This window comes from Lemur catta, chromosome 7 (assembly GCF_020740605.2).
Source record: "Lemur catta isolate mLemCat1 chromosome 7, mLemCat1.pri, whole genome shotgun sequence".
Lineage (NCBI taxonomy): Eukaryota > Metazoa > Chordata > Mammalia > Primates > Lemuridae > Lemur > Lemur catta.
Window position 1 is genome coordinate 17,702,251 of NC_059134.1, and position 13,725 is coordinate 17,715,975.

The following is a 13,725-nucleotide window of genomic DNA, read 5'->3' on the forward strand; positions in this document are numbered from 1 at the left end:
TTTGAATTTGAACCATGTAGATATATTATCCATATTTTTTAGGAATCTAACATCATAAACACATAATTTTTTTCTTTTTGTTTTTTTTTTGAGACAGGGTCTCACTCTGTTGCCAGGGCTAGAGTGCAGTGGTGTTAAGCCTAGCTCACAGCAATCTTTTTTTTTTTTTTTTGAGACAGAGTCTCACTCTGTTGCCCAGGCTAGAGTGAGTGCCATGGCGTCAGCCTAGCTCACAGCAACCTCAAACTCCTGGGCTTAAGCGATCCTACTGCCTCAGCCTCCCGAGTAGCTGGGACTACAGGCATGCGCCACCATGCCCGGCTAATTTTTTCTATATATATTTTTAGCTGTCCAAATCATTTCTTTCTATTTTTGGTAGAGACGGGGTCTCACTCTTGCTCAGACTGGTCTCGAACTCCTGACCTCAAGCGATCCACCCGTCTCGGCCTCCCGGAGTGCTAGGATTACAGGCGTGAGCCACCGCGCCCGGCTCACAGCAATCTTAAACTCCTGGGCTCAGGCAATCCTCCTGCCTCAGCCTCCCAAGTAGCTGGGACTACCGGCGTGCACCAGCACGTCTGGCTAATTTTTCCTATATTTTTAGCTGCCCAGCTATTTTTTTTTTTCGTTTCTATTTTTTAGTAGAGACAGGGTCTCGCTCTTGCTCAGGCTGGTCTTAAACTCCTGACCTCAAGCAATCCTCCCACCTTAGCCTCCCAGAGGGCTAGGATTACAAGTGTGAGCCACTGTGCCTGGCTTTTAAACACATATTTTTTTAAAACAAAATCAGTAAACACAATTTTAAAAGAATTTACAGTATACAAAGAGTGACATGACAAGCAAAAATTAATAGTTGTACCTAAAATGCATAAACATCAATGCTGTGTGCTCCCAAACAGCAGATAGAAAAGTGTGACTTTGGTAGCATGATATGATGGAAAGAGCTTGGAATATGGTGTTGTTGAAGCATAATTTCCAAAAAAGATTTAAAACCACAATTCTCTTTCAGAATAGAATGAACCCTTGTCAAAGATTTTTATTAATATTTAATTGATTAATTCATAAGGGAATCAGTAAGATCGGAAAACTCACACCAAGAGCAATTGAAGAAGTGTGGTTTTTATAGCCTGAAGGTGAAGTGCACCACAATAACTGTTTTAAAGTTACAGAGGAATCTAGTTAATGTCTCCAACAGGGCCATACAAGTGTAGGTTATCCTTTCTAATGAACAAAATTCGTTGGCATCTCCACTGGATCCATATCTACAAATCAACATGTCACTTCACAGAGTCTGAGCCTTTAATCGCAAATATTTAATAACAAAGTCAAATATTGGTGTATTCTCCTAGAGACATAACTGGATACTTAATTTGCTGGGTACATTCTAATGATAATTCAGGAGACCTTGTTCATAAATTATTAAGAATTTCAAGACGGCAATAGCAGAGCATTAAACAAATTAGTGGCCCTCCTGGACTAGTGGTTCTGGGCGACTGCACAGATTGCATGCCCAAGAAGCTGACTTTGCCTGCAGGACTAAATAATATGTAGGAGCGGTTTAAACAATGCCCCAGTACGACACTGAAAGGATATGCAGTCACCCTCTTGCTTTATTTCCAAGTTTTGGATAATTTCTCTTTACAGAGTCAAAAGAATCAGTTCTTAGCCATGTGGTTTTGGGCAAGTTACTTAACCTCTGTTAGGCTCCATCACTTGGCTGGAAGATGAGGATTATAAATAATCCTTGCCCCATATACTTCACAGGGTTGTAATGATTACTAAATAATACATGCATTTGACAGTTTTATACACTAAGTCTTACACAAACCTGTGCAAATATTTAGTATTGGCATGCAATTTTGGCATCCCAGCCTGGTACTCTTCTTTGGATTTTCTTTTGGGAGTCAGTTCTCTTAGCTCAGTCAGAGAGAAAGTTTCCCGGGAAAAATGACCTTAAATTGCATTGTAAAGCGAGGAAGACATGTGATGTGGTTGTCAGGAGCTGGGAGGTTGTCCCAGACATAAGTGACAGTTTGGACAAAGGCTTGGAGAAAGGAAAGGTTGAGCCCATCCCAGGTGACCACGAAATGGCCAGCCTCACTGGGCTGACAGGAGATGAGAGATGACAAGTCAGGTGGGCGCAGACTGCAGAATCATATGAACTCACCTGCACCGTGAAACATCAGGGCAGCATCTGCCACAGTCTCCCCAAATACTCCTAATAGCAGAAGAAAGAAAACACCTCTCCAGACAGACCACTACAATTGGGACAGTTCTTAAAATTCTTGTGTTTATAAAAATCTATGAAAAATTTACATTCTATTTTATCACATATGCATGATTATTTTAATATTAAAATTAGTAATTCTCTCCCCAAAAAAGATTTAGTGAAATAGAATTCTATAATATCAAGACATTCTATATTTATTCTGTGGTTCCTATAAACCGAGAGGCTTGAGTACCCCAGTACGAAGATGAGGACTGTAGTTTTATCACCTTTCTATAATATTGTTCCTGACAGCTCAACGAGAAAGGCACAGGACATGTCACAATGGACCGAGGCTCTCTTGGCATTTCAGGAACCAGGGATCCTTGGATGGGGACCAAAAAAGGGCATGCCGTGTGCAAATTCCACTCCACAGCCACGGTCACTTCCAGCCTTCTCTGCAGCCTTAAATCTTTGCGCATACACCCACCCCCATGCCTTCAGTCTGACTCCTTCTTGACGCTTGGAGGACTAACTGGCTTGGGGAGATTTATGACTACTTAAGTTTTTCATCCTCATTCTTCTGCCCATAATTGGTTTAGCTTTTTTATTTAGCTTATTTATTTAGTTTTTCTGCTCCATAATTGGATGTGGAAGTGGAGCAGAAGAAGGGGGTGGGACAGGGCAGGGGGCAGCTGTAGACTCAGAACAGAGGGATTTCCTTGAGAAGGGGGGTTTGGGGGCAAAAGAGCAGTCTCCCAAATCTCTGACTTGGAGACCACCCAGGCTCCCAGCCTCCCAGTTCTGATGATAGCTCCTACCTACTGCACTGAGCCCCTTGAACCGTGCACATAGTTCTACTCTCCAGAGCCTTACCCTTCTGCAGCAGAATTATCATTTGTTTATGATTAGGACCAGGCTGCTGGATACAGAAAGTTCTCTAGAAAGCACAGATTACAGCCCTTCCGTTTCTAAGCGATGGGGGAAGAGCTTCTTGTGCACTGTCCTTTGTTAGAGCCTGTATATGTTGCTCAGAGACTTGGTGACAATTTTAAGGAGCAAAATTCATGAAAATAACTGCCTCTTTGCATTTGCAAGAGGAATTAAAGGTAAGCTGATGAGTCTTCCTCGATCCCTTCCTTCCATCCTCAGAGCTTGTTTTTATTACCAGCAAAGGGGCTGCTGGATTGTAAAGTAGGAGATCAGAAGGGCAGGCATAATATCTTTCCTCAATGACTTCAAAATGACGGAGGCTGGGGACAAGATGACAGATAAAGATGAAACAGATAAAACAGATGAGCCTGGTGTGGCCAACTGTCAACATGGGGTGATGGGAGCACAGGGATTTGTTACCCTATTCTTTCTACCTTTTTTTAACATTTGAAATTTTCCATAAGAGATTTTTTTTAAATCCTGCCCTCATGGAGCTTGTACTCTCTTTTAATAAGGAGGCAATGTGAGAGACTCCGCACCCAGCAGGGGGCGGGTACTGTGCTTTGCGGTTTTCTTTTTCACTCTCTGCCCTGTCCTTTGTCTATGACAAGAGCTGCACTCTCACCTCTGCGGAAGGCTCCCTGGCAGGGGCTCCAGCCGTCACCTCTCTGCCCGACTCTTGCCAGTCTGGGGACAGGGTCTTACATAGCACTCTCTTCCCTTACTCCAAGAAAAGAAAGAGATGAAACTCGGACCACTACGTTCTTAGGAATATATGTTCTTAGCCATATGTTCTTAGATTGCAGTCAGCAACCAGGACCAACTCTGAGCAGATGACAGCCACTATTCCCTGCTAGACGAATGGCTGAGAACCAGAAGGGGAAGGGAAACTTAAAAAACACAGATGTCCAGGCTCCACCCCGGACATAATGAATCAGACTTGGGGTGGGGGAGATGGAATGCATCATTTTGAAGGCTCCCCTTGTGGCTGTCGCATTGCCAGATGTGAGGATGACTACAGCAGGCCAGCGCTCAGCAGCAGCAAATTGCCCGGGCAGCCAGTCTGACCTGGAAGACTATTTCGGCTCTAAAAGTTTGGTTCAACCCACTGTTCCACCTCGAATCCCCTCTATGGCCTTACTGTTTGCCCTGCTGGTGCCTGGAGATTGCAGCAGCCCCTTCCCCGCCCTGCTTGTGTGTTGGTTTTCTCTGTTTTTCAGCAGTCTTGTCCCAGTGGGCAGCTCTGGTTCTTGAATGAAGCCCCTGCCCGACTTCCCTTTTCTGATGTGGGTAAATATAACCCAAATTCAAGCTAGAGCACTGGCACGCATCCCCACCAGGGCTTCCTGTAGGTTCCTCAAACTCGACATAAACTAATTTGCAGGCTCTCCTTTTCCAGCCGGCTCCCACTCCGGGCTTCGATATTTCTTTCTGGTTTTAGAACTATGATTCTTGTCATCCTGGCTTGAAGTTAAAGTCGTAATGGACTTCTCTCTATCCCTTCCCCTCCCCCTCCCCCATGCTCCTCTCTAATCACTCAGCAAATCTCTTTACTCTCTATTTGAAAATTTGCACGTATCATCTCTTCGTTGCAGGCCTGTGGCCTCTGCCCAGGCTCAGCCCTCCACCTCTCCCCTGGCAAACTGAGAGCCTGAAAGGTGAACTCTCAATCTCCAGTCTCACCCCAACCCCTCTTCTTCCATCACTTCCAATCCCATCCTCTTCCTTTAGGTGTTTACAGGTAAATCCAACCAATCTTCCCAGAGACTATGTTGATCCCCAGGTCAAAAACTTTTCACAGCTTCTTTAAAGCCCACACATTTTAGCCTTCAGTGATTTGGCCCAATCCTACCCTACTGGGCTTACATCTACCCAATATTTCTCATGCTCTCACAAAATGTTACCGCTCACAGAGCCTTCAAATCACCTCTATGCCTATCCTCTGCCCTTGCCATTTTCTTCCATCTGGGCTTCCACCTCCTTCTTACTCATGGCTGGAAATTTTACCCATCCTTCAAGGCCCTAACTCGAAAGTCACCTTCTCCATGAAGGCGTCCATGATCACTCCAGCCAAACGTGACATCATGCTCCTGACTCTCAGGATGAGTGTACTTTTTTTTATGACATTTCTCTTACACTGTCCTTACTGGGGTTATTAGATGATATGTATAGCTCCCTTACTAGCCCTTCAGTGTCTTTGGGGTATCTTTACTCTTTACTCTTTTTCGTGTCTTCCACTGTGTCTAGCCTAATGCTTTACACAAAGAAGCTACTCAAAAACTGTGTTGACAGACAGAATAAGTGAAGACATTAATAATAGATAGTATTCAGGTGAGGACAGCTAATATGCAGGTGGCACACCTGTCACAGCCGTGCTTATTATTAAATATTGAAGTATTTCCATTCCAGTTAAGTTTGAGTAGCTACTGCCCTGGGGCCTCAGCTGCCCCTCAGCTGCTCTGGATTCTCCTCTGAGAGCCCCTAGACCCCTTGCATGGTCCAGCAGCTCAAGAGATGATATTTGACACAGCTGAAGGTTTCTAGAATTAGCTCGTGTTTCCACCGTAATTTCAAATATCACCCTTGGGAAGGAGCAACATCATTATTGAATAGAGTTAATGAAATTGACTTTTAGACAGGATATTGTACCCACCCATGCACGAAAGGAACTAGACACACATATATGGTTCCTGCACATCTTAGAACAGGAATGTTCCAGTGGCCAGAGGACATACTAATATTTGTGTGTGATTACTAGTGAAATGTGGGTGGTTATTACTCTTAGTAGTAATAATAATAATAAGTGACATTTAACAAAAACGCTTTTACTAATCTCATTTTCATAAGAACTCTTGGAACCAACTATTATTACCTCATTTTACAAGTGAAGAAGGAATGTGAGGACAAGGTAGATAATAATGTCCCCAAGTTCCCATCAGAGTCCCTAGAGCTGCTCCCCATTTCATTCTGCTTCACTGTGCGTCTCAACAGGAAGGCACACGGGCCTTTGGAGGCTCCGCACATCATATTGAGCACATTAAAATACACCCAATCCCACTCTAACTTTTTTTTACTGTAAAAATATTGCAATATTTTTTATAAGTTTACTTTTGAAATTTGGCCCAACAGTGATTTCTTGGCAATCATTGTGCATAATCAGGAATTCTTCCAATGAAGAAAACTTGCCTATAAATTGCTTTCAAATGTGTAAAAAACCTTGTAATAATAAATATAACAATTAATGGAGATGACATAACATATCTTTGCAGAGGTACTTGTTAATAAGTGAGGTCCTTATTAATTTCAATTCCTCAGTTTTCTTTTTATATTGTGAAGACAGTTACATGTTTAGGTCTTCCACATTTTTAGGTCTCTAACCTGAGCCCTAGAGATAAACAGTCCTAGTTGCAAGGGTTTGCATAGGTCAGCAGAGCACAATGTGACTTAACCGGGATGCTTGAGGTTACCATGGAAATGCCATCAGCATCACCCTCCCCAAGTCATCTCCGTACATCACTTGGGTGCAGGCATTTGTTTCCACTGCAGAGTTGGTTCCATCTCCCAGTAGGCCCCTTCTGGAAACTCCCTCCTCACTCTAGATCTGGCAGAGCCAGTGGGAGGTGGGAGCAGCAGATGGGGAGCCAAGTGACACCAGGCGGGAAGCTGAGCTGTCAGAGGGGCTTGAGCCTGGCAGGTCCCTGCTTTGCCCATCCCTGGGTCCAGGGGGAGAATCACAGAGTGGTCACCAGTGAACACTGTGTACTTAGCCAACCTGAGACATTCCAAGGCCAGGTTGCAGTCAAAGACGACATTAAACAGTCTCCCTTTGCTTTTGAGGTTGCTATGACAGCCAGGAATTTGCAAACCAAACTGGGCCTGGAGAAGAAGTCTGTCCTTGGCCCCCAAATTTTGCGGTTCCAAATGGTTCTGCTTATGGTTCCTGCTGTCCCCTTTGGACACCTGCCAGATGGAAGGATCTCTAAACCTGGAATTTGGAAAAGTCCCAACGGAAAAGCTATTTCCAAGCTAGCTAAAAGTGCATTAGACTGGATTTAGGTGGGATAGAAGCAACTTCTTGGCAAGAAAAGTTGGAAAATATTACAATAGGTCCCAGAGCGAACCTCATTGTTTTCTTGTCTTCTTGAAAAATCTTTTACATTTGTTTAGTGTTCTGTGGTTTGCTAAGCACATTCACATAAATTATCTAACTGGATATTCACATCTGCCTGGTGAAGAAGTCAAAATAGATATTACAATACTTGACCGAAGACAAGGAAAATGAAGTTCGGTAAGATCAAGATCAAACAGCTAACAAGCAGCAGAACTGAGATTTGAACCTGGGCTGTCTGACTTGACGTCTGGCTCTTGTAATTCTACCATGATGATCTCCAAAAATGTAAAAGAGATCACATCTGATCTGGAGAGTTTAGGAGCAATTTTGTTAAAGTGATATTGTAGATGAATGATTTTTTATTGTGGTAAAATGCCTATAACATAAAATTTACCATTTTAACCATTTTCAATGTTCAATTCAATGGCATTAAGTACATTCATTATTCTGCAACTGTCACCACCATCTATCTCCAGAACTTTTTTATATTCTTAAACCAAAATTCTATACCCATTAAATAAAATCTCCTTAAAACCCCTCATCCCAGCCCCTGGAAACCACCATCCTACTTTCTGTCTCTATGAATGTGACTACTCTAGATTCCTTACATAAGTGGAATCATACAGTATTCATCTTGTGACTGGCTTATGTCGCTTAGCATATGTCCTCAAGGTTCATCCATGTTGTAACATGTGCCAGAATGTTCTTCTTTTTTAAGGCTGAGAATATTCCATTGTAAAAACATACCACATTTTGTTTATTCACTTATCAGTCAATGGATGCTTGAGTTGCTTTCTGCCTTTCAGCTATTGTGAATAATGCTGCAATAAACATGGTTGTAGAAATGTCTCTTTGAGACTCTGCTTTCAATTCTTTGGGCTATATACCCAGAAAGGGGATTGTTGGATCATATGGTAATTCTATTTTCAATTTTTTGAGGACCCACTAGACTATTTTCCACAGTGGCTGAACCATTTTAGATCATTCTCACCAAGAGTGCACAAATGTTCCAATTTCTCTACATCCTTGCCAACACTTGTTATTTTCTGGTTTTGTGTCATCCTACCAGGTGTATAGATGAAAGATTTTTAAACATGTGGTTATCCAGGTTAGTTTATTCAGAGGAGTTAGAAAATGGTCCTGGTGAAACCAGGTTAGCTTCCACTTGACATGACAGCCCCAAGCCCAGCCAAGAATCTCACAGAAACATTCCACTGGTCACCAGAGAAAGCACTTGGATAACTTGAGCAAACCCATAACTTGCTCTTAGCGATAATGAACTCAACGCACAACTCCTACTCATAGGAATTTCATAGTTTCAATATGAGCAAGAATTCATTATATAGATTCACGCTACATAAAGGCATCCCCTACATCCAGAGGGCATGTGTGTGAGTCTGTGTGGGTAAAGATGAAAGTAGAGTGTTCCGAGAAGGATGATATGGCCAAGGGGATTGGCAGGCTCTCTCCCCAAACAATTCTAAAGTCTCAGGAAGTCATCTCATTTCTGTGAAGTTCTTTCTTTATTCTTTAGCCACCTCTGCCCACTTCAGAGGGATGAGTTAGACATTCTCTTTAAAGGGCTTCAGAAGAAAGTGCTCTGTGAGTACAAGATGAGACTATATCTGATCATCTCCAGAATTATAATTACATCACCCAGCAAGAATTGTTCAGCTTCCTATTGTGTTGTTTCTAATAGTGCGGGAACTCAGAGTCTCTGGGGCTCGGACTAGGAATCACGTCTGATTCTTCCGACTGTGCACACCATATAAAGCAGGTGTTTACCCAAAGCTCCCTGGCAGACTTCTCCTATGCCTGATTCATTGGCTAGAACTGGGTCACAAGGCCTTCCCTGGGGCGAAGGAAACCCGGAAAGTAAATGTTTCACTTGTTAGCCTCCATGGCAGAGGTAGGCAAGAGGGAGTGTTGAGAACGGGCTGGGTGAGCCAGTGAACAGTGTCGGTGGGACCTGTCTTTGTGCACATCCTCTAGGAAGTCGGGGCGGGGTGGGGGAGGCCCCACCCTGAGTCCTCGGCCCAGGTCCTGTCCCATCTGTGTGCCCCGTGGTGCCTATGGTCCACACCAAACACTTCAGGACTGGTTGATTCCCTATGTCAACTGAGAAACACGGAGTACAGAAAAGAATGACCAATTCATATTAGAAATCGGCCCTGCCAATTCCTGCAATTTACACTCCTAATCACACTTACCTCACATTCATAAAGAACTTGAGTTTACAACGTACTGGCTGCCCTGTTTTCTTCAGACAGATGGCTGAGATGCAGAGAGGTTCATCATTTGTTTAAGCTGACTCAGTAGGTGACAGTGACGGGAAGGCCCCATCCTGGTCTCCTGACTTCACCCCTCATGCTATTCACCCTCTGCTGCTTCTGGGACCCTGGTTTCAGGCCATGGCTGGCATACCCCTCGCTCCTGGGAACATTATCGTCAGGGAAGATGCATGACAACACAAGAGGATGCAAGGCAATGGTGTGAGCGTGTGTCATGCGTTTGTGTGCCTGTGGTGGGTGGGAAGGTGGGGGATGTTTCTCCTCCCACCCCCCATCTCCTCAGCCTGGCTATTGCTGACATCAGTCTTGTCACTGAGCAGCTGCAAGCAGCTGCTGACAGCTCCTAGCATCTCAGCCACAAAATAAATGAGTTCCCTGCAGGCAGGACACCAGTGGCATAATCAGGCTTTGCATATATTATCCTCATTTTTTTTCTATGGCTTCAACTGAGCCTCATATAATACCTGAGGAAAAAAAAAATCTCAGGTCTTCACTGGGCTCTATCACACCTGTTTCTGCCGGTTTTCTGTTCTCATTCCTGACCTTTTAGGAAGAGGCAGAGCCACTCTGTGATTATCCTCCACATTCTAGAGAGAGGATGGAGCTGGTCGCTAGGCAACCTGGTTTCCAGTTCGGCTCTGCAACTTGAGTGTGACCCTGAGATAGTCCATCTCCTGGCTGGGTCTCAATCCACGAAATGAGGAAGTTAGACCAAAAGGAACTCTAAGGGCCTGTCTGGCTTGACAGTGGAGACAGCAGCTGCACAGAGGTGGAACGAATGCAGACCTTACAGGCTGGAACATGTGTTTTAGGCTGAATGGATGAAGAGTACACGATAGCTCATGCAAGCTGAGGACAGCTAGCTGCCCTTGCCCAGCTGGGAGGATATGTACTATTTTTGTCCCTGATTTGGTGGTTTCTGTTCTCTGCCATGTGCTTCCATGTCAACAGAGGGAAACAGGCTGCTGGAATCTCAAAAGAATCACTGAGATCTCTGTCTGGCTACACAATGAAGCCAGGCATTGGTTTGGTCACCTACCTGGGATGCAGCAGCAAGAGTCAGACTACGGTTCTTATAATTTCTGCACCACCAACTAGCTATGTGGCCCCAGACACATTGTTGCTCCTCTGAGCCTGTGTGCTTTTCTGTCACATAAGGAAGTTAGACCAGATACCTCTCATAACCCTTTTGCTCTAACAATCTGAAATGTATTGCCTACCTGTCTCATTTGCCTTCCTTATGACGGCTTTGTCTTGTGGGTAATTCCGTGAATACCATCAGCCAAAGAAAAACCTGCTTTTGGTCTCAGCTCAGACACTGGGGAAGGATGTGAGGAAGGGAGAGAGCACAGGAATACTTTTTCCTACTCCTTTGTTATGTGTTTCTAAGGAAGTCTAGACTTCAATTGCACCTCTAAAGGAAGGAGATGCTATCTTCCCCTTCTTCCATAGGTGAAAGGACTCTTGCAGATCCAGTTACAATGTATCCTGGAGTCCTGGCATGTCTCATTGCATTCATTAAGGGGGAAGAGAGAGAAGGGAGCCAACTTGCTGAGCACCCATGTGCCCTCGCCTAGGTGCTTTCTTTCTATAGTCTCATGTCATCTTCTCAACAACCACATGAGAAATCGTATGGACAAAATAACGTAGGCTGAGAGAGGTTAAGAAATGTGCCCCAGTTAGGCACAGTCAGCTGGAATTCAGAATCAGCCTGTCTTCCTCCAAACACTAAAATGCCTCCCTGAGGGTGTTACTTTAGCAGAAATTGAAAGTAGGATGTGGGAGGAGCTTTTGCAGAGCAAAAAGTCCTACTGTAAATCCTTAGGCTCTGCTACATAAACCTTCTCTGTTTTTCATCTTGGCTTTGACTCTGCCACTGGCTCTCTTAAAGCCCCACTGGGGTCGCAGGACAGGCCCGTGCAGCCTGAGGGCTGTCAGGCAGATGGGGGTGGGACTTTTCTTCACCAACAAATGTCCTACAAGAAACACCAGCCCCACAAAGTCTCTGCCTCTTCAGCTGACCACATAGACCAGAGCTGGGGGCTTTCCCTACGGGATGTGTGGACAGAACAGGTCCCAGCCACTGTCATCTCTTCCTCTGCTCCCAGGGCCTTTGGAGAGAGAACAGCTGCTTTCTCCACCTTGGTCAGGAGACCTCCTTATTCCTTAGTTTCCATTAGCACACGGGGTTCTCAGTCACAGCCTCAATAAAAGTTGTCAAGACCCTGAAAGCAGCTGGGGTCTCTTACTGTCCAGCCATAAAAAGAGAAACAACGCACCAAATAGCCACGCCAAGAAGCATCCTTGCAGGACAGGAAAGAATTTATAAAGGTATCTATATAAAGATAACCTTGTTTTAATAGAAAAAGGAAATGAGACAGAAATTGGCTCTTTCTACTGCGGGGAATGGAATCCTGTGAACTCGACTTCAGTTTCACTTGGAACAAATGTGTACAGAGTCTCCTACGTGCTAGACGCTGCAGTAGGTGCCTTCGCCATAATTCCATTTCTGCCTCATAATGGGGTTAGGCAAAGAGAAAAGGAAGGCTCAGTGAAGTCAGGGCAGCTATTCAGAGCCACTAAGAGCCCAGGATTTCTGTCTGTTAGCCCAGAACTCTTTCCATGGGCCCACAGCTGCCTTCTCCTAAATATCCTCATGACATGTATCTTCATCTGTGAGGACGGGCATAGGTGGATACTACATCTCAAAGAGATTAATAAAAGACGCAGTTCCCGGGTATCCTATGAGATGAGGGAGTAGCGCAGTTCTCCCTCTTCCCGCGATACTCCCCTCCTCCTCGGTTTAGGGGACTTTGCTCTCAGGTTGTCCTGCTTGGCCTCTACTCCAGGCACAGGCTCCTGCTGTGCCGTCCACAGCACTCTGCACTTTCCCTACCAGAGCATGTCACACTTCACATAGTGACCGCTGTTTGTCATCTATCTCCCGTAACTCACTAGAAGCTTCTGGAGGGCAAGGACAAGTTTTCCTTTGCTTATAATTGATTTTCCAGTGCATGGCACATAGTGGGTGTTTAACAGAGATTTGTTGAATTAGTGATTGAAAGCAAGAATGGAAAGATGGATGGAGGGATGGGTGGATGTTGGTTTAGCGCTCCCTCCAAGTTGTCATGTCTCAAAGTAATTGAGTAATTTATCTTTCTGTTCCTGCCAAGTTAACTTAGCCAACTTCCCTAGTTTGTCAGCAGTACCACCAAAAAGTAGTGCGGTATAAGACATTTGAATCTTCTGACTTCATATCCTGCCCCAATTGTTTACTAACCATGGGATAATATGCAATTTATTTAAGCTCTCTGAACCTTAGTTTTGCCATTGTAATATGGTATTATGAGGCTTATTAATGAAGCTTATAATCCCTGTAATATACTAGAAGGTAAAAAAAAATGGTTGCTATCAATCTTAGCATATGTAATGGTCTATTAGATCATTTATACTCATCCTTGGGGCCTCTTGTGTCTACCATTCCCTCTTCCGCTCACAGTGACTATTAGATAGTTAACCCTGTCAAATCTTCCACGTCTTCTGCATCATTTCAATACCCTCCTCTTAATTGCCTGTTTTAATGCAATAGGCTCTAACCAGTTTATGTCCTTCAGGTTTCCCTTCCAATGCATCATGCACTCCCAGGGTGGCTCTGGAACCCCTATAGAGGAGAGGTTTAGGGTGGCACTCTTTGGATCCCCAGAAAGTGGGAGGATGAGAGGAGTGTCCTGAAGCTGCATGTGCATATCACTTTACAAAATATTGAGACAATTTCAATTGTCCATATTGAAACAAGGGGGCAGGGACGGATATGAAAGGGGTGCTAAAGTTCTCCACTTCTGGCCAACACTGGGGTCACCTGTGGGCAGAAATTGCCAATTTACATTCCCTCAAATATGGTTCTCATCAAGGTACTTTTTGTTAACATTTTTTCCACAAGCCTAGAGAAGCTGCAGAGCAAGTTCTAGAATCTTTTGCCTGATATTCAGAACCCTTCACAATGCTGTGTCAGGCCGACTGTTCCAGGGCATTTTTCTCCAGCACCAAATTTTCATTTCACATATTTCATTCCATTCAGTGCTCCCCAAATACACCAAAGCTATTCCTAACTCTCTGTCTTTATCCAGGAATGCCCCCACTGCCGGCCACCCCAGGTCCTCTCTTCTAAAGAAATTCTATTCACC